Below are 22327 nucleotides of genomic sequence, written 5' to 3' on the forward strand. Positions count from 1 at the left end.
TGTTTGATTTCCACTCTATGTTTATGCATGTGGATGCAGGGTAATTCTGAATAATGGTAATGATGAAGGGTCATCATTACACAGAAGATCATTCTATGCTCCTAATTAAAATTATGGCTGGAAATTGCTTCCTTATGTGTAGCTCCAATTGCCGTCGCAATAATTTCACTTTATAACTTCTATTTAATCCTCTCCTTACCACCCTTAAGAATCTTTCCATGTCCTTGAAGTTGACTCCTTTGAAATCTTTGCGGGCAGCCCTGGTTTCCCCTAAGCTATGGGTATCCTGATACTTTGTTCCCACAATTCTTTAAGCTTCTAAGTAAAACAAGTCTTTGCTCCCTCTTCTCTCACTGCATTTTTAATGAGTTCTGGTTCTGGAACACGACTTAATTTCATGTTGTGGTCAATATTATAAATTAGCTGAGCCTTGCTGCTCCTCGTTCTCCCTAATGAATTCATTGCTAACTGTCTTTTGGGCCAAGACAGCCATGTACTGCTTACCCTAATTAGTATTCTCTGATGGAAACCAAGTGACCAATAGCTCACATGTTTCAAAATGAGCACTTATTGCATTCCATGTCATCAGTTATAGTAGGAAAATTACATGTAATGATATTCTCCATGGAATTCCAAGTAGGAAATGTTTTACCCAAGAAGCATCTGATCATGGGGGTAGTAAGATCAAAGAGTATTTTTTTTAAAATCAATATTTTATGTGGTCAGTCTTTGCCCCATATATTCCAGAGAGATTGTTTAGTACAATAAATTTGAAGATTTGTGCATTGCATTTTCCATTCCATTCAATTTCAAGAATCACTTCTAATAATACATCGAGTGAAGTGTTTTGTCAATTTTCCCATAGCAGAAGAAACTTTTGAGAACAATTGCCCATGGCAAAGTAACAGCCCAGTTTTCCAACCTAGAGCTTAGAAAAATTAGGCAATATTTGACTTTCCGAGAGTGGTAGCAAAACTCTATGCAAATTGTAGGATACTGCTCTGGGATAAGCCCTGAAGATTTGTGGTTAGTGTTGAGAAGTGCTTATTTTGGTCATTTGTTGGATGAATAAAAGAATGTTGAACAGAGCTTAGTCCATATATTCAAAGGGAAGGTTGTATCGACCATGGACCACATGTCTGTTCATTTTGCGAAATGCTTATAGGAAAAAGAGATAATACCTATAATTTTAAGGATTTTTTAAAGATTCTAGTCATCTGGTGCATATTGGATTTTATTTATGTAAGGAGAGAAGGCTCTGGTGAAATAAAAAGTGTTTTGGAAAGGGATTGAGAATCTTCTGTTATTTCCCTAACATGGGGCAATAGAGAGAAAGTTTATTGTGTACAGTCAGGTATACTCATTTAGATTTTTTTTTTTAAAGTGATAGAGAACACTCATTTTAAGGGTCATCTGTCTTTGTGAATATACAAATCACTGACATGCAATTCAATCATATTGCACTAAGGGTTCCCAGTCTGACTGAAACAAATGAACAATCTTTTGTGAAGGATAATTTGGCATAGAAACTACCAAGGTAAGTTAGGGCATCTTAAAATTTTGTACGTGATTAAGTTGAAAGCTCCGGAATCTCTGATGTGAGGCCTGAGAACCCTTTGTTTCTGAAAAGCTTACCAGGTAATGGTGATGATAAGCTCAGTTTGGGACCATGCCCGATAATTCTCAGAGAATTATTATTCACAAAGATTTTCCCAGAATATATAACTTTTCATAATGGTAGTGAGGGATCCATGGGTCTGATTCCATTGTAAAGCAGACGTCAGGCCAAATATTGAAAGATTAAATTAATCTCTGTTCTTTGGCCCAACACACATACATTTGGTATTCTATCCAATCTCTTGTGTTCAGGAAGTTGCAGAATACTGTGTGTGGGCAATAGACTAAGGAATGGTGAGCGAGCACCCTTTCGAGAGAGAGAGAAATACCAGTTAGACTCCTGATCACATTGGAGTACCACTCGACAGTCTACATAGAGCTTCATGTTTTATCCCATGTGGCTCTCAGAAAACCCTGAGTAAATTAGCACAGATGCTGTTTAGTAGCGTCCATGTTTTCCAGATGAGGAAACTGAAACATAGAAGCATTAAGTGGCTTGCCTACATTCATGTGACTACTGTGTTGAAGCTTTTACAAGCTTTCTGATACCAAGCAGGCCTTGCAAGGGAGTGTGAATGTGGGTTGTTACATAAATTCACATTCTTTGTGTCTCATTTATAAACATGCAAGAATTTAGCTCTCGGTGTATGATGAGTGCATTCTGTGAAATATATTTATTTTTCACCCACTCCCTAGTTGAACAGAATTAGTTTATAGACTGTCAGGGCAGGTAAAAAAAACATTTTTTGAAGGGGGGAGGGTCCTAAGTTTTTTTTTGTTTGTTTGTTTGTTTTGTTTTTTTGTTTTTTTTGTTTTGTTTTTTTTTTTTTTTTTTGCAGTAGAGTCTTTTGGCTCCCTTTGGATTTCATGAGAAAAACCTTTGTCTAATACATTTCATTAAAGTGGATACTTGTTGTATGAATATATTGTAGATGTATCCAGAGGCCCCTAGTAATGTGCATGCTTTCACTAAAATGAGCTAATGAGCTAGTAAAGGTTACTGATAAACTCTGCCTCAATACAAAATCAGTTTAATAAAAACAGTTAGATTTTTAGCATACTTGTACAAGTGACATAAATATTTGTATTTATGTGCTGGTTACACAGAATTTTAATTCCTTGATTTTAAAAAATAAACATCAATAGAGAGTTCATGTTTAGGCATTCTTTCACTTTATATCTTAAAGAATTGAGGAGTGGTGGAAAGATATTGACAGTGTTATTAGATGTAAAAAACACATAACACAGTAACTGCATATACTCTGATCCCACTATTAAAAAAAATGTATTTGGAAAGAGCCAGCACGTTTTCTGGAAGAATGTAATGTACCAACTTATCTCTGGATGGTGCGATTGTGGGTGTTTTATACTTTCTCCCTTTTGTTTTTCTTGCTTTTCTTTTTTAAATTTTTTATAATTAACATGTATAACTTTTATTAAAAGGAAAAAATTACTTATTAAAAACTTACTTTAATGAGATACATACAGATTTTTTCTCAACTGCTTTAGTAAACACCCAGGGGAAAAGGAACTTGTAGTTCTTTTGGTATAGCATTGCTTTGTTTCCCTAAGTTAAAAAGCCCTCTCTCATTATGCCATATTAATACCCCTTGAAAACTAGAGAAGTTACCATGTAGATAAGTTAAACACAAATCCCTGTATCAAAATTACCTGGGCAGATTCTTGGACCCCAAAAAGGCAGATTCTTGGGCCCCAGTTCACACCAAATGAATCAAAAATGTTCGGGCCCCAGAAATCTCCATTCTTATTAAGCATCACAAGTGATTCTGATGTGCAGTTACACTTGAGATTCATCCTTCTGCTTGTAGATTTCTCCATGTGTAGCTATCTTATAATGTTATAGTATCTTCTAGGCTCTTTTTTCATCTTCAGAGTTTTTAAGTAACCATACGCCTGCATAATATCCATTTTGTTGTCAGGAACACTAAGAGATTATATGATTCTCTCTAAAATATGAGAGGTAGAGGGAGTTTGGGGGGTATTCACAGAGGGTCTTCTTGTATGACTAAGACCCTCTGTCCAATGCTAGGGAGCTCCTGCTGTTTAGGATGGAGACCTGACAGCTGGCCATGAAGGGTCAAGGAAAAGAGTCTTTGCATAAAAACAGAGAACCCAGTGATTCTCAGAGCTACTCTCAGAAGGCTACCCCAAACTTAAGTTTCCTAAAGAATAACTCACTTTTTTCTTTTTACTTCTCTCCCAGTTAGAACAATGGGTTATCTTAAGAAATCACTAAATCAGCATCTTGTGTTCTGAGTAGTACATTCTTTTGAAGAAGTCATTATGTGAAAGAATTCACACCATGAATGTGTTTATTTTGAATGTGTGCCATCGTGCAGGAGGTACAGTGCAGCTATCCTTGGTTTCCTGTTGATTGAAATAATTTGCAGCAAGTCAGTGCTAAGTATAAACTCAGCAAATATAAAGTCAGTGCTAAGTATAAACTCAGCAAGACACACCTTCTTGCTGAATTGGCCTGGAATGGTAGTTCTCAAATATATTGTGCATCAGAAGCTCCTGGAGGGCTTATTAATGCACAGGTTGCTGGGGCCACTGCCAGATTTCTAATTCATTAAGTCTGGGGCCAGGCCTGTGAATATGCATTTCTTTATTTCTTCATTTATTTTTTATTTTTTTTTTGAGACGGACTCTGTTGCCCAGGCTGAAGTGCAGTGGCACGACCTCAGCTCATTGCAACCTCTGCCTCCCAGGTTCAAGCAATTCTTCTCCCTCAGCCTCCCAAGTAGCTGGGACTACATGTGCGTGCCACCACACCTGGCTAATTTTTGTATTTTTAGTAGAGACAGGGTTTCACCATATTAGCCAGGCTGGTCTCAAACTCCTGACCTCGTGATCCACCCACCTCGGCCTTCCAAAGTGCTGGGATTACAGGCATAAAGCACTGCGCCCGGTCAAATATGCATTTCTAGTAAGTTCTCAGGTGTTGCATCGGCTGCTGCTCTAGGGACCAGACTTTGAGAACCACTGACCTAGAAGATACATCTCAGTAACCAGGACTATGATCATATGTACAACCTGATTCTTAACTCACAATTTAATATGGCCTCCTGGAACTCTGAGTAGATACTACTAAGAGAGGATATCTCTTTTTTGTAATTGAGTGGTAGGCCATCAAAATGGGTTGGCCGTGTCCCCACCCAAATCTCATCTTGAATTGTAGTTCCCATAATCCCCATGTGTCGTGGGAGGGGTCCGGTGGGAGGTGATTGAATCATGAGGGCACTTACCTGCCATGCTGCTGTTCTCGTGATAGTGAGTGAGTTCTCATGAAATCTGATGGTTTTATAAGAGGCTTTTCCCCCTTTTGCTCGGCACTTCTCCTTGCTATTGCCATGTAAAGAAGGATACGTTTGCTTTCCCTTCCACCATGATTGTAAGTTTCCTGAGGCCTCCCCAACCATGCTGAACTGTGAGTCAATTAAACCTCTTTCCTTTATAAATTACCCAGTCTTGGGGATGTCTTTATTAGCAGTGTGAGAATGGACTAATACAGCCACATTTTCCCTTTTTTTTGACATTTATCTCTGCTTTTCATGAAATAAAACTTTTTGGCACTTTTTTTTTTCTTTTAGACCTCCCTAGTGAAATGAGGTGCCAGTGGTGTTTCTCTCTAAGGGTTAATATGAATTAAGGCAAGCTTGGTGAAGGTTTGTGTTTTCCATTCAGCATCACAACTCCCCTTGCATACCTTGACATTGTCACCATTCCCAATGCAGGTCCATGCTAGGCCACTCGATAGACTAGGTTCCATCCCACTTCCACAGCTTCCTCTGGCATTTGTATCCCCACCCTGACATGGGTTATACCTAAGGTTACACATGTTTCTCTAAAGGGCATTCGCATTTAATAGTAACCCTTAAATACTTCAAAGACTGAAGGCATGACTTCTAAGGCTAGAGTGAGATGCTTTGCAGGAAGGGTCTGTCACTTGCCCCAGTACTCTTAAGGTTAGCCTTAGGATCCTTCGCCTAGTATGCAGCTGTCAGGAGACTGTCAATTCTAATGAAAAGCAAGCTTCAGAACTTTCTGGAATATATGTCCTGTTGACCACTGCCTGGGATATCCCAGAGCCTTGATTGAGTGTCTGGAACAAAGTGTTCATTGAGAGACAGGGGGCTTTGGCCAGAAAAGCCATTCACTGTTTTCTAGAGGAGATCAGTTTAAGAATGTACTTTCCACTGGCATGGAAGCTTTTTGGGGGTGGGGTGGGGTTGGAAAGGGACTGGGCCTTGACCTGGAAAGGAGATGACCTTTAGGGTTCCATGGACTCACCCTCTCTTCTCTTCCTCTCTCCTCCCTTCTTGTTTTCACTCCTCCCCTCCCCTTCCTTTCCCTCTCCTCTTCCTCACATGGCAGACTTTTGCTGCTGCACTGTACCCTGAGGTGGCTCTGGAGACACTTGTGTCCCTGAAACACCATAAGGTGGGGAATGGGGAGTGCAGTCTTGTTGGAAGATGGTTTAGGAGCTTATCTCAAAGTTGCTCCTCTTGCATCATCATCGCTCCGCTTCCTGTTCTTCGTCACGCTCAGAGCCTCTGGCCTGTGTGCTGTTGCAAGGTCATTCCTGCCTCTGAGTGAGACTTGCTTCCCCCACCTTGCCTGGCTTGCTCCTTTTCCTTTAGGTCTGTGCAGAAGGTATCCTCCCTCCAAAAGACCTTATCCAAAGTGGTCCACCAGCCGTGCCTATCCCCCTCTCCTCATTAAGCTACTTTTTTCTTCCTAGCTCTTATCACTACCCGAAATTATTGTTTCTAAGTTTATTTATGTATTTGTCTCTCTCCTGAACTATAGGGGTGAGAGTAGGAACTTTTTCTAATTCACTTCTGTGTCTCCAGCTCCCTAAGATCATTGCCTGGCAAATAGTAACTGTGCAATAAATATTTGTTGCATGAGAGTGAAAGTGAGGCAAGCACATTGCTTTTGTCTGGAGTAGTGTATTACTAGGGTAGCTTTGGGGAATGATGGAGATTATGAAGGGGCTACATCCTTCCCACCCCTAACCCTTTCCTGGTGCCTCCATTTACTGGAATATGCTACACTTGAACTATAGGATAAGGCCAGGGTGTAGCTGAGGAAGGCTGCCTTATTTGGCAGTCTTGTAGGGAATTTGTTTGCTTGGATCCCATTCCGGTGGAGTCACCCAAAGGTCTTGTTCCATCTGAAAAACTACATTTGAGACCAACCTTGGTCTTGGGTTGGCAAGGCCCTTGCATAGCTGATGGAATTCTAAGCTGAAAACATCATCTGTCTCTATCATTTAGCACTGATGAGAAACCAGTGCTTGAGAGATCACAAGGCCCAGCAATCTCGTTTTTTAGTCATCTCTCATGCTTGCAGTGAGTGAGGGTGGTGGTGAGGTGGGACAGGGAGGACAGGTACGGGAAAATGCCAGACAAGATGGGCAACCCTGGCAGCTTGCAGTCCTTCCAAGGGAATATCCTCAACTCCAGCGCTTTGAACACCAGAATGATGTTAATCAGGGGATTTTTTGTATCAGCATTGTCAACATTTACATTCACTTTACACATTGGATTTGCATCTGAAAAGACCAACTATAATCAACATTTAAGGGATAACACTCAAATTTGCATCTGATTGAACAGACATGTTAAGTAATTTTAGCCCCGCTGTTGCTAGGAAACCAATTAATAATGCTCCACATTTCATTAAAAACCGGGTTCTATCTTTGCTTTCATTTAACTTCACAATTCAGCTGCTTGTGCTGCACTTTTTTCCCCTCGGTAAATTGTGACAGATAAATTATCGTTTTACTACATTTATTTCTGTGATTACAATTGTTAGTCATATCTGTCAATACAACTTCAAAGCTTTTAAAAAATGCTTTGGGGGGAAAACTGAATTTTAACTGTTAATCATTTTTTTCCCTTTATAGCTTATTTGGGTCTTAAATAATATTTTTGTGAAGGTCTTCCAAATTGTGGGTTAACAAAAAAAAAAAAAGCTATCTTCCCTGTTCCATAATTGCACCTTCTCAGTGTGGTGACTAATAATTAGAATATTAGGCACTATTCAGAAAGTGACAGACAGCTGATTAAGCATTCAGCTGCATTTTATTTTTCTCTGCTTTCCATGGTTTGTAGGCTAGATCAGGTTCTGTCCTTTATGCAGTGCGATTAAAATTTTTATGACTTTATTTTACATAATAGACCCTGCTCTTATAAAGAGAAAGTACATTTCTTAGCTACTATAATGCCTTTTTGAGCCAGTCAACTGGGTAGTTGCATTTAAACAGTAATGGCATTGTACAGTTTAGCATTTTGTAGTATTGATCTGATCAAAATGCTCATTAAAAAGCAAAATTAGTTCCTATTCACATCTGTTCCACAGCATTTCAGTCACTTTATTTAAATGTGTCTGATTCTTCAACTTAGTTATAATGGTGATCTCCCCCCTTTTCTAAGGGCTAAGAAAAGCAAAGTGGAATCTGCTTTCATATTTTATACTCCACTTTGGTCTTTTGAACTGAAGGTAAAGTGCAAAGGACATAGACTTTGGAAGCACATGGCCCTGCAGTCAAGTTCTGGCTCAGCCCCCTCTTTGGCCTGAGCCTCAGTGTCCTTATTGGTCAAATGAAGATGAAAGGACGGCACTGGGGAGAAGATGACACCCAGGATGGTGAAGAGTGGGGTGGGCAGCAGATACTTGGAACCTCTTCCTTCCCTTTCTCTCGAGAACCGCTTGGGCTGCCACAGCACACAGTATCACAGGCCAGTTGGCATTAAGGGTAGAAATGTATTTTTCTCACAGCTTTGGACACTATAAGTCCAGGAGCAAGGTGCTGACAGGGTTGGTCTCCTCTGAGGCCTCTCTGCATGGCTTGCAGATGGCCGCCCCCTCGCTGTGTCCTCACGGGGTCTTTCCTCTGTGCGTTCACACTCCTGGGGTCTCTCTGTGTGTCCTGCTCTCCTCTTATTAATCAGATTGGATTAGGGCCCACCTTAATGGCCTCATTTTAACTTAATTTCCTTTTTAAAGGCCCTATCTCCAAATAGTTACTTTCTGAGGCACTGGGGGTTAAGACTTTAATATATGAATTTTGGAAGGACACAAGTCAGCCCCAAATAGGGACTGACCGAGATGCTGCACGTGGCACGTTGTGTCTCCTGTTCACTCAGTTTTGTTCTTTCTCAGCAGTCAAAACAGCTGAAACATCAACAGAAGAGCCAGGAAATGGGGTTTCTTGGTTGTGACATTTCTGGTTAGGTTAGAATTGATCAGAAACAGTAATATTACCTGCCCCCTTGATTTTTGGTTAGTATTTCTACCTTTTTGGATCTGTTCTATGGCCACTTTTTCCTGACCTTAGTAAGAGTCATCAATCTCAGAATTTTAAGACCCTTATTTCCACCTTCCATCATTGCTATAGATGTGTATGTACAAGGTACAGGTGATAGGGATACATGTCCATTTCCATTTTTAAATGAATTCTGGGAAAGTGTTTGCCTCTTGACGTGGCTGGCAGGGGCCAGCACACAATGGGCAATTAGAATATAATGACACAGATGCTATAGAGAAGGTCATTCGTTCATTGAGCTCATCTTTCCTGAGTGCCTACTATGTGCTACTGTGCTGGTCACTGGAGTTGCAATGATAGATAAAAATAGTCATGGTCCCTACTCTTACGGAGCTTACAGTCTAGTGGGGAAATAGACTTTAATCAGGTCATATCACGGTTCTACCAGTACAGCTCTGATAAGTGAAGGAAAGGAAAAGCATGGGCTGCTGTGAGGGTGAATAATGTTGAGGGGTTAGGGAAGGCTTTGCTGGTTGAACTGAGATCTGAAGAAGATGAGACTTACTTCGATGAAGGGGTGAGTGGTAGGGGTTGAGGTGCTGGGGGTGGTCATGATTCGGAGTACAGGGAGGAACATTTCTCAAGAGCAAACTGCATGTGCACAGGCCCTGAGACAGAAAGCAACTTAACATGGAAGCAATGAAGAAAAGGGCAGTGTAGCTAGAGGAGAGAGGGAGGGTGGGGCATGCAGGGCGACGTAGCTGGAAAGTCTCCTGGGAAGGCTGAGGGAGTTGGAAAAAACTTCCCAGGGAGGTGACATCTTTGTCTTTAAGGATAAATAGAACTGATTGCTGCTGGTAGAAAAGAGGGAGAGGCATCTTTAGATAGGATATCAGCATCTTGGTGTGTTCAGGAAATAATGAGAATTTCATTGAGGCTGAAATGTCACTTACGTGAAGGAACCCATCATTCCAGTTAATGGAATTTTATACTTCTCTGCGTTCTGGCTAACTAGAGGCTCACTAGATTTTCCAAATTAGGATGTATCTCCCTATAACTATGGAGGGGCTCATTACATAGAGAATGAATGAATGAACACATGAGTGCTGCGTCCCTGCTTGAGTGGTGTTGGTTGGTGTTCCGGGATTGCCCTAACCTTACAAGCAATGATACGTTAATATTTCGTCTGTTCAGGTCTGGTGGATTGATGGAAGGCAGGCCGCATTGACATCTCAGGCCCAGGTGGTTCCTCAGCCATTGTTTTCTCCTCCTCCACAGATCTGGGCCTGGAGAACCCCTTAAATCCTGCTTGGTGCCCCAGCCTCACCCTAGTTGCCTGAACCAATTTCAACTCAAGCCAGGAGGTGCCCGAAAGAGCTCCAGCCCTGTGGTCTGGGTCAGCAGTTACTGTTAGGCTGACCTGGGTCATGGTGGCTGGGTTGTGGAAAACAAGGTTCAGATGTTCACATAAGCTGAGCTACAGAGCATGTTCCAGACATGGTGGGAGGCTGGATTGGATGGAAGATGCCCGTCCTGTTTGCAGGGGAGGAAGGGGAGGAAAAACTGAAACATGAGTTTGGGAGCGCATTAGAGAAGACTCTCTGGCAGCTGTATCACTGATGGCAGGACTTGTATGTATTTGGTTTTGGCTCAGACATGAATTCTTATTTCTTTCCCCCAAGAAACTAAAATCAGATAGAAGATTTAAAATTGGAGCTTAGAATGGTATGTTTCTCCTGCTTTTAACAATTCATTTAAACAGAAATAAACAAGGCCACTTGCTGGCTGCTGCTAGGTAGAAAGTCTGTATACTTCAAAGATTTTCATAAATGCAAGGAATATTCTTTGATCTTGAAAACTTTTCTTTCTATGTGAACATTGGCACCAAACTATCCTCTAGGTGTGATGGCAGCTTGGGAGAGAACTTTTGTCAGCTTCCAAGATTATGGGATTCAGCTAAACCAAAAGACTGGGACATTGAAGGGTGATTATAAAATGCGGGTGCAGATTATGGTGAATAATGGGAAAGCTGTGTAAAACAACACCTGAAGGGTGTCTAACTTGGTCAACATGGACTTCATGATCTATGCCCAGTTAAGTACTATCACTTTTTCTAGGCCCCACAGAGACATGTACAAACATATGAGACATTCTTATCTACATTGGTCACATGTATGCAACTACGCCTCTGTTAAATTTGACTTTCACTATTAGGGGATTCAGGAAACATTATTGAGGACCAATTGTCATTTCAGTGAGCACAAGGGTGGGATGAAAATAGGATCACACATTTCCCCCTTGAGTGTCATATGAATAGTGGAGAGGAAATCACATGGATACAGAAATGGAGCTCATGTTAAAAATCTTATAGCAGGATACACCATGCTACATCTCACAGCTTTGTAGATGATTCCTGGACTCTACCAGCCTGTTTCAAATTGAATGTCTCATATGATTATTCTTACTTTGCGCTTGTAGATCCTTTTAATTGTAGTCCCATTCTACCTCTAGCTGAGGGTAACAGCTACCTCCCTTAGAGAGCTCTCTGGCTTCCAGCAGGGGCAGCTCACTGGCCAGAGGGGAGGGTAAAGCATTGATATGGCAGAATAAGGGAACCTCCGCATTTTTTTTCTTTTCTTTTCTTTTTTTTTTTTTTTTTTTGAGGCAGTCTCCTGTTGTGCAGTGGTGCGATCTCGGCTCACTGCAATCTCTGCCTCCCAGATTCAAAGGGTTCTTCAGCCTCAGCCTCCCGAGTAGCTGAGATTACAGGCATGCGCCACCATGCATGGCTAATATTTGTGTTTTTAGTGGAGATGGGGTTTAGCCATGTTGGCCAGGCTGGTCTTGAACTCCTGACCTCAAGTGATCCACCCGCCTTGGCCTCCCAAAGTGCTGGGATTACAGGTATGAGCCACCATGCCCAGTGGAACCCCTGGATTTCAAGGCGTGGGGGTAATATCCGGGCCTAGGGTTTAGTTCTGGTAGGTATCTGGGCTTAGGGTTTAGTTTATTAGCATCGTCTAGGTCCCAGGCAAATGCATGGAGTGGGGGATTGAAAAGAGAGTAGCAGGGCAGAGCTGAGCAAATTTCCCACTTGGGGTGGCTTCCCAGCTTAGTTAGGCCTCATCTGGGGAGAAGCTCCAAACAATTCATCAGACAGCTTGAGAGTCCCTGCATGAATTCCAGAGTTAAATGAAAATCCCAGCTACTTGGGAGGCTGAGGCAGGAGAATCACTTGAAGAGGCGGAGGTTGTGGTGAGCCAAGATCACGCCGTTGCACTCCAGCCTGGCAACAGAGCGAGATTCTGTCAAAAAAAAGAACTGTGTGTGACTAGTGGTTCAGACATCTTCCTTCCTCTACCCCTAGGGACAAAGGGAAGGATGCCTGCTAGACTTCCTTCATATTTCTATTCACTTCTTTTTAGTATTTGATATTACAGTTTAGCTTCTCTGTGTCTCAAGTTCCTCAAGCAATAATATGGCTGTGATGAACAGGGGTCAGAAGTTTCCTTTGGCTGTAGTGTTCAGTGATCATGGCATTCTAGGGAGTGCAAAGAAGAGAATAAGCATCCAATCCTCTAAGACCTTTACTCTAATTAGGGAGTTTCATTAAACCCCTGAAAACCTTAATTAAAAAAAAAACCCACCAAACAAATGAAAACCCTAAGTACTTTTACAAGATAAGATAAGCGCTGTTGCAAGACAGAGAGGAATTAATGGCCCCTGATGTGGGCTTGGGTACCTACGAGAGTCTTTGTGGAGGCTGGAGGGGTTGGATTGCATATTTTAGGATGGCAGGGTTAGAGGGAACAGAAAAGACTACATCTGTCTTGCTGACTGCTGGATCTAACACATGGTAGGGGCTTGTTAGGCATCACTGAATGTATCAGTACAGTAGAATATAACTGCTGATACAGATACATGTATAGGTAATGTTTACAGTTATGTAGGGGACTAGTGGGGTAAGGCACAGGAGAAAACGGGTTAAGACAAGATTAAGCAAGAGTTTTTATCAGTTAATTGATATGTCCCAAATGCCAAGAATAGCGTCTGGCACGTAGTGCATATTCAGTGAATATCTGTTGAGTTAATGAAATGATTAATGGCATAATTTGGGGCTGTCATGTAAGTAGTAGGGGGAAGCATGAAAGGTTTTTGAGAAAGTACCATTTAGCAAAGGTCCATGGCAGCCATGTGGAGAGCCGATTGTAAATGGAGGAATGAAGAAGCAAATTAAGAGATTATTTCATAAAGTGGGCACAGGGTCATGAGGAGGGTCTGAAATAGATGAGTGGCATTGGAAACAAAAAGGACGGGCAGGATGGAGACATCACAAAAACAGACTTGCTGAATGGTTATAGTAGGTGTCAAGGGAAGGTTGAGTCAGAAGATGCCTGCAGTCTGAGGTGCTAAGGAGTCCAGATAAGTTGGAAAATGATCTTATGATTGGCATAGAGGAAACAAAGTAGGGTTTTGTTGGAGGGGAGGGGCAGCGGGTATTAATGGTTAGTTTTAGATACTTAGGTATGATATAAGGGCAAATCATCTCCATTAGGCACTTACTTGCAAGCCGAAAAAAGGTTGAAATTCAGGAGCATCCTCTCAGGGCTGGAGATCAGGTTTGTGAGTGATGGTCTGCAGGTTGCCATGGGAAGCAGGAGCTTCTTGAGGGTGGGAGTGGGTAGGGAGACCGGGGGCTGCCTGGGGAGCAGCATGGCCACTGCCTCTTGGTTCACAGAGCTGTTGGCTTCCAGTTCAACTGTTTCTTTGAACAGCACAGAGGTCTTAGGAGCCATACTTTGTTCATGTCTAGGGAGCTTTCATTCCAAGGGATTCTCCCTGCTCTCTTCCCCAGCATTCCCTTTATTTCTTATGTAGGGGCATTTTGTTGTCATAGCTATTTATCTGGTAAGATCATCTGCTATGTGAAAGTTTTATAATTTGTGTCTAATGAATGAGCATCCTCTGCAGGAACAGAGCCCTCTGCTGTTTTTGAAGGATATGCTGCTCATGACTGTGTGTGTGTGTGTGTGTGTGTGTGTGTGTGTGTGTGTAAAACTCTTTTAGAAATAGATCTCCAACAACTAATCTCACAACCTCAAATGACAGAGTAATGTGTACGTTATGGATTGAATAAAAACTTGAAGAATGTTAATATGGAAAATTAGAATTAGTAATGAAATACAAAGTCATTTGCCATAGAATACTGTAGCTTTCACATTTTTACTTTAAAAATTCCAGTTTACGAGAAATTTTCAAATAGAAATAATTGGGAACGTTAGATCCTTGTTAAAAAATACTCTTTTTTTTTTCTTTTGAGACAGAGTCTCACTTTGTTGCCCTGGTGCAATCTTGGCCCACTGCAACCTCTAATTCCCAGGTTCAAGCGATTCTCCTGCCTCAGCTTCCTGAGTAGCTGGGACTACAGGTGCCCACCATCATGCCCGGCTAATTTTTGTATTTTTAGTAGAGGCGGGGCTTCACCATATTGGCCAGGCTGGTCTTGAACTCCTGACCTTGTGATCCACCTGCCTCGGCCTCCCAAAGTGCTGGCATTACAGGTGTGAGCCACCATGCCTGGCCAAAAACATTCTTTTTGTGCTCCTCTTGGCAGCACATATGCAAAAATAGGAAAGATACAGAAAAGATTAACATGGCCCGTATTCAAGGATGACACACACATTTATGAAGCATTTTATATTTTTATCCTTATGAAACACTCAAAGAAATGTCATTTACCACTTTTCTAGCTGAGGTGGACCAGACATTTTCAGATTTGCCTGTGTTCCCTGTCCTATTTTTGTTGTAATCTTTTTTGAATACCGCACACACTGGTGTTCATATAAAATAAACTTGAGTAAACCAGAATTCTGTGGGTTTTGCCAGACTTTAATTGTGTCGTATTGCTTGCTTTTTAAACAAATTAATTGTGAAAAATAATTCAGCGACCCCCCAGTTGTAAACTTCTAAATTGCAGTTTGTGCCTGTATATCTCTTCAAGTCAAGCATCTGCTCAAAAGATATTGTTGATGATGTGATAAATGCAGTTTCATGAAACTTGGCAGTTCCCATAAATAATTTAATAACATAGGTTGTATTTACCTCTATAGTGTCTAGACTAGAGAATTAGAACCATGAGTTTATAAAAATCTAGGTTGCTGTCTACACACAAATAGAATAGTATTTAAAATTGTGTTTTCCATGGGATAATGATGAGATTTTTATTGGGCCAAGTGGGTAGCTATCTGGAGAAAGGTGAGGTTGGTTCCATGCCTCATACCATTCAGATAAACTCCAACTTGATCAATTAATTTTATATGATGACCAGTGTCATATTCAACAGAGTTATGACAAAGAAAGAAAGGAAGGAGAAATCAGAAAGGCAATTCAGCAAATGTCTAGTCTACCTCAGTTCGAAAAAAGTGAAAAATGATATTTTTAAGAAGGATTTCAATATACAAATATATATTTGTATCTGCATAAAATGCTGAGAAGCTGGAAGACGTTCCTTTATAACCTTGAAGTAAGAAGGACTTTTTAACCATGACTCAAAATCCAGCAGCCGTTAAAAAAAATTGATAAATTTGACTAAATTCAAATAAAGTGTTTTTACCTGCTTAAAAAAATGCCATAAGCAAATTCAAATGACAATCAGAGAAGAAACTATTTGTAGTGGACAGTTAACTTCCATATAAAGAGTTTCTACAAATGAATAAGAAAATGACTTTCTTATTCATTGAAGGCCAAGGCAGGTGGATCATCTGAGGTCAGGAGTTTGAGACCAGTCTGGACAACATGGTAAAACCCTGTCTCTACTAAAAATACAAAAATTAGCTGGATGTGGTGGTGCATGCCTGTAATCCCAGCTACTTGGGAGGCTGGGGCAGGAGAATCGCTTGAACCCGGGAAGTGGAGGTTGCAGTGAGCTGAGGTCACGCCACTGCATTCCAGCTTGGGCAACAGAGCAAGACTCTGTCTCAAAAGAAAAAAGAAAAAGAAAATGACTTGGAATACCAATAGCCTAGGCAAAGGATATGAACAGATTATCCTCAGAATAAGAAAAACATTGTCTTGGCCGTATGTGGTGGTTCACGCCTGTAATCCCAGCACTTTGGGAGGTTGAGGTAGGTGGATCACGAGGTCAGGAGTTCGAGTTCGAGACCAGCCTGGCCAACATGGTGAAACCCCGTCTCTACTAAAGATACAAAAAATTAGCCAGGCATAGGGGCACGTGCCTGTAATCCCAGCTACTCAGAGGCTGAGGCAGGAGAATTGCTTGAACCGGGGAGGTGGAGGTTGCAGTGAGCCAAGATCACACCATTGCACTCCAGCCTGGGTGACAGGGCGAGACTCTGTCTCAAAAAAAAAAAAAAAAAGAGAGAGAAAGAAATACATTGTTTTCAAACCTACCAAAAGATTTTCAGCCTTACACATAATAAGAGAATCACAAACTTAAACTGTGCTGAAGTAGCACTTTTAACTTTATCAGATTGGCAAAAATTCTACAGTGTGACACTTAGACATTGTTGACCAGTTGTGGAAACATCAGCACTGTACTTCTGAGAGTACAGAATGGCATAACCTTCATGAAGGCCAGTTCGGCCAGTTTTCATCTATCAAGATTACAAATACAATTACCCTTTGACCCAGCAGTCTGGCTCTGGCAATTTCTCCTGCAGATACATCTGAATACATATGCGGTGACCTATAGAGTGGGTGTCTCATTAGACCATTGTTTATAATAGAAAAGACTGGAAGCAATTCAAGTATCCACTGGTGAAAGACTGATTAAATAAACTATGATCCACCTTTACAATGGAATATTGTGCAGCATTTTGAAGAGAGCATGGAAACTCTTCATACTTTGATATGGAAAGACCTCCAAGATATGTTATTAAATGGAAAAAAACCCCACCAAAGTATAGAACCATATATAGTATGCTCCCTTTGACGTAGAAAGGAGACAAAATATGAGTCTATAGTCATATCTGCTTGAATCCGCATGAAGAAACATTGAAAGGATAAACAAACAAAAGGAGCTGAATAAAAGTGGTTACTTTTAGTGGGTGGATGGGGGATAGCGTGGATAAGGATGTGGTGAGCAGGAAGAGGCAGGGGGCAATACTCTTCATTGTGTACTCTGTTGTATTATTTTTATATTTGAAGCCTGTAAAGTATTACCTATTCAAAACAAAAAATAAGTTACATGTCTTTACAGCTGTATTTCAGTGCCAGTTCAACATATGTCCAAGGGCCAGAAATACCTTCCCAGAGCTTTATCATTTCTTGTTGGTACTGTTGACTACAGCCTCCTAAGTGGGTCTTATATTAGCTGTAGTGGTTTATCTACAGTTGTGCTGTCCATTATGGTAGTCACTGGCCACATCCGGCTTTTGAGCACTTGAAATGTGGCTTGTCTAAATTGAGATGTGCTGTACTGTGCCTGATTTAGAAGACTTAGTATGAAAAAAAGAATGTAAGCTATCTCATTTATAATTTTAAAACTCTTGATTACATGGTGAAAGATAGTAGTTTGGGTTTGAGGGATTAAAGCATGTTATTAAATTAATTTCACTTGTCTTTTCTTACCTTAAATGTGGCTGCTAGGAAATTTAAAATTACATATGTGGCTTGGCCCTGTGGTTGGCATTTTACTTCTTTTGTGCAGCCCTGATGTAGCCTCCTATCCACAGTCAGCATGTCTGCCAGAATTACTTAAAAACAACAACAAAACCTACATGTGTCATTTCACTGCTTTAAAACCTCTTGCCTCCTACATGCCTACAGAGACCCTTTGTAAATAGTCTCTGAGATCCTTCCTTTACCCATTCCCCACTTCCCTCCACATACAAACGCTGCTTCTCTTTACTCCCTGGACTGCAGGCCTCTTGATAAATTTGAGTCTCTGAACACACTGTTCTTTCTGTTTGGAATGTCCTTTCGCCTCCATTTTGTTGCCCAGAAAATTCCTACTCATCTATAAACCCCATTCACGTGGCCCGTTTTTTGATGAGGCATCCCTAGTTCCCCTGTCCCATTTTGTTATAGCATCTAGTAGACTTCTGTATTCTCACACTCATCCTCAGTACCACGGTTGTCCCCTGAAAGGTATTGTCTCCCTCACCAGACTGGGAGCACTTCAAGGGCAGAACCCATGTCATGTTCCTTTTTGTATTTCCAGACCTGAAACTGCCAGTAAATAAACCCTAAAAGTAGAAAGAAAGAAAAAAACCCTAAAAAGAAGTTGGTTGTATTTGGTTGAGAGTACACCATGCCCAATTTGCCTTGATGATGCTTCTGTTTGTCTAATCTATATATTGAGGAAAGCAGGCTCCAACCTGTCAGCCTTCCTTGGTTAAGAATAGGCCTCTTTGGAGTGTTCTAGCTTTGAACAAACCAGCCTCCCTGCAAGCAGAAGATTACAAACTGCAGAGATGTCAGTAGCACCAAACCCGCAGTGAGTTCTAGTTTTCGGGGCTGTGTTCAGACTGGAAGATGGGAATTATCTGTGTTCTGTTTAGAGAGCAGAATTATCCAGGCTGGCCAGGTGCCTGCGTTTGCAGAAGGTAAAGGTAGCAGGTGGTTGCCAGAAGGTGAAAGCATCAGTGGAGCATGGCCAGCTCCAAGGAGGCGGTGAGCTGGAATAATGAAGTTCTCCACAGTCTGGTCTGTGGGATCTTACTTCGGTTACCAACTCCATGGAAAGTTATTCTTACTTGTTAATATTCCCATTGTCCTTCTCTTCTGTTGCATTAAGCTTTTGTTCTAAAGAGAAATGAAGAATAATAAACAATACCCAAGATATGTGGAGCAAAGATTTTTGGAAGGAAAAATTAGAATTTTGCAAGAAACTTCTCTCTTTAGCAAAGTAAACTGAAAGGGCCTGTGTTTAACCCCCAAGATTTTAGAAGCATTTTTACCATTGTTCAGAATCTACTTATTTCATATATAGAGATCCGGTTATTTTCATCAGGTAAAGCTTCCTGTGCAGCTCTCATAATCAGCTGAATGAGGAGCTCTTTCTTTAGCAAAATTTTGAGAGCTAGTAGTGTAGTAGAAAGTACAGTATCTTCAGTGGCTAGAAAAACCAGTTTGAACCTACGACTGTCACTACCTAGTGGTGTGGACTTCGCAAGTTACTTCACATCTCTAAGCCTCATTATTGAGTAAAATGAGGCTTAAACACATCCTAAGTTATAGGCATTACAAGAGGTGAATGAGTGCAGGGGCCTAGCACTGTGCCTGGTCCATAGTAGGTTTTGGTAAATAGGAGTTATAGCTCCAGTATGAATACAGATGCTCTTTTGCAGGTATCTGGTGTTGAATAACCAGGTGAGAACGCCCAAGGCCAGAGAGGAGCATGTCCTTTCATAGTGGGCACGCTGTGGTGAGTGAGCGCTCCTCAGCAGCAGTGTTAGTAACTGTTCTTCAGAGCCTCACCACCAGCCCAGGGAGAGAGGACAGGAGCAGCTGGGTAAAGGAGTCAGGACACGTGGGTTGGAGAACTGGCTTTGCCATTAGTTAGTCCCATGAGGATTCACTCTGCCTCCTTGGTCCTGTTTGTAAAATGAGGCCGGTGATCATTTCCATCTCTAAATACTATAGTCTGTCTCCATAAAGCAACAGAATTGGGCCCCCAGAAGTTACACTGCCTTGTTTGTAGGATACCGATTCACCAGGCCGGACTCTGAGAACGAACCTGGACGTTGCAAAACAAGGCTGTGTCACCTCTGAATGCCCTGAACTGGAGGCGGGTTCCCATTTCCCCTTCGAGATTATGTCCAGAGGCGCAGGTCGTCTTTCCAGGCTCCATTCCCCTTGTTCTGCTTTCATATTCTCCTGAGCTCGACCTGGTTCAATTTCTGCCTGGAGAGGCTCACTACTTTTTCTAGGGTTGAGATCTGATCCTCGTCATTCTTTTGACAAGAGATATAGAATAATCATTTTTAAGAGGAAGTTTATCAGCAGGCTGTTTTTAAAAGTGAATTTTGTGCTTGATACAAATTTTTATGATGTTTGCTTTCTCTTAAGCACTTGAGGTCTGTACGGTCAGCCTTCTTTGCCTCATTTGCTCCCCTTCCTCCCCTGCCTTCCATCTTATTTGACTGCTAACCTGGGGCAGGCCCACCATTCATTCTTGTTTGAGACAGATGAACACAGTACTTTGTATGCCTTATGACCAGGTAATTCAAGCTGACAGTAATCAAGATTTGGGGCTAATTATCATTAAAAGGTAATTTCATTGCTGCCCATAATTGATCTGATCTTAAACCAATTGTAGCATTTCTTTTGTCGCGTGATTTAAAAATTTAAAAAAATGCTTTTGGCAATAAGCTTTTGAAAACAGATTTTCTACACTCAGTTCTTTTTAAAACCAACTTTACAAACTTATGAAGTGTGCTCTTATTAATGTAGTGATTTGTCTGCTTTGTAATATTGCATATTCAAAATAAAAAGAAAATGGAGACAGTTCATCACTGAAATGGATGTTACAAAATCAGCATCTGGTTTGAATAATGAGTCTTCTGGTCCAAGTTTTGCTTCAGTGAATTAAACTAATGAAACTGGCCTGCATTGTTAATGTCAGTGACTTCCCCTCCACTAACTTTTGGTTTCTTTCCGTTGCCAATTTGGAGGCCACTAAGGTTTCTTCAGAAAGTTCTTTCCTAGTGGTACTTGTTCTGAGTAACTCTGGGACAGCCAAGTATCTGTCACCAGCAGGGGAGAGGCAAAGACACCTCATAATCATAAAATCATAGGTTTGGGACGTTTCAAGTATCCTTTGCCACCAGTCAAGCTCTGGAAACGAGCAAAGTGAAAAAACAGCTCTAGAGTTGGAATGATTAAAAATTAGATGTTGGTGTAGCACCGTAATACTACACAATTCTAGGTCAGGCATATAGACAGCTGTCCCAAGTCTTGTTTCTTCCTTGAACTCTGATGCTTGCAGAAATATAGTTGTACCTGGGAAATGATCATCCTGGCTGCAAGGCACAGAGCCACCCTACTTCTCCTGCTGGTGACACACACGCACATGCACATGCATGCATGCTGCATGCACACACACACACCCCTGGGAAGTCTCCTGAAGGTAAATACACTGTTGTTGTTACTAAGTTTTCTGATCCATAGGTATCTATGCTAATAATAAGTAACAATATCCTCTAATACTTACAGAGCACTTTTTGATTCATCATTTGATTTGGCCTTCAGAAAGCCACTTTAAGATGAATAGCATAGATTTTATTATCCGCCTTTTACTGAGGAACCTCCTCAAAGAAGCATTGTGACTTATTCAAAGACATAGCTGTCATGTGGTAGAAAGCGATAATATTTTATAAAGGCCTAGTTTTATATTTTACCATAAAACTGAAGGAAAATCCTTTATTGCATGTTCTTCCTTAATAAAAAGCTCACCAAATGAATTAATAAACAAGAAACACATAAATAAAATGTAACAAAACCTTAATAAATAAAACAGAACCCTAAAGAGAAATGTCTCCAGTGGTCAGAAAGTAGAAACATGGAAGCAAATGAATATTTTCTGTTTGTTACTTCTGTGCCTATAACCAGATTTGGCCAGGATGCAGGCAAGCCTACAGTAGATTTGCAAGAAGTATTTATTGAACTTAACTGGATTAGCATTACTTTGCTAAGTAGGAAAACAACAGACTATCCCTTTATCTACGAATACTTTGATGCTCAGGTTGTATCCAGCATAAAATAGACCAAGATTTTCTATGAATTCCTTACTTTTCTTCAGCCAGATCTAGTTGTCTACTGTAGTAGAGTCCTCAGGAAACTCTAAGCCAGAAAATCAAGGTCGTTTGTCCATCTTGTTGACCAGATTGCAAGCATTTTCCCCCACCCTACTTTTTAATTTTAAATGTATTACCAGTGGTAGTTTTTACTGCTATCTTCACAAAAATAAGAGAACAAAACTTTTGGATGGAATTAGAAGTCCCTCCCAGGCAAGGCTCCCGGGTTGCAAGTGTGATTTTAGGTGACTGAGATATCATGCTACCCTGTGGCCAGCCATGTGGGCACATCACCACGTCTTAGTCTTCAGGACGCTGAGGCAGAAAGCACCGTCCCATTCACACCTTGGTAACTGAACTCTAACATCTTAGTCTGAGAATCCTGGATTTTTTGCTTATTTGTTTTTAAACTAACTTTTTTCTTTTCTTTTCTTTTCCTTTTCTCTTTTCTTTTCTTTCTTTCTCTCTCTCTCTCTTTTTTCTTTTTTTGATGGAGTCTCGCTCTATCGCCCAGGCTGGAGTGCAATGGAGTGATCTCAGCTCACTGCAACCTCTGCCTCCCAGGTTCAAGTGATTCTCCTCCCTCAGCCTCCCAAGTAGCTGAGATTACAGGCACACACCACCACACCCAGCTAATTTTTGTATTTTTATCAGA

General features: G+C 41.1%; 1 protein-coding gene and 1 non-coding gene across 2 annotated transcripts in view; both read left to right on the forward strand.

Annotated features, from left to right (window-relative positions):
* The window catches only part of JAZF1 (JAZF zinc finger 1), a 350559-nt gene that overhangs the window by 48484 nt on the left and 279748 nt on the right, over positions 1-22327 (forward strand). The gene's annotated exons all lie outside the window — the stretch shown is intronic.
* LOC116809797 (U6 spliceosomal RNA) lies at positions 14513-14619 on the forward strand. Its single transcript, XR_004369982.1, has one exon. It is a non-coding gene; the product is annotated as a U6 spliceosomal RNA (small nuclear RNA).

The sequence above is a fragment of the Hylobates moloch genome, unplaced genomic scaffold (assembly GCF_009828535.3).
Source record: "Hylobates moloch isolate HMO894 unplaced genomic scaffold, HMol_V3 SCAFFOLD_1, whole genome shotgun sequence".
Taxonomy (NCBI): domain Eukaryota; kingdom Metazoa; phylum Chordata; class Mammalia; order Primates; family Hylobatidae; genus Hylobates; species Hylobates moloch.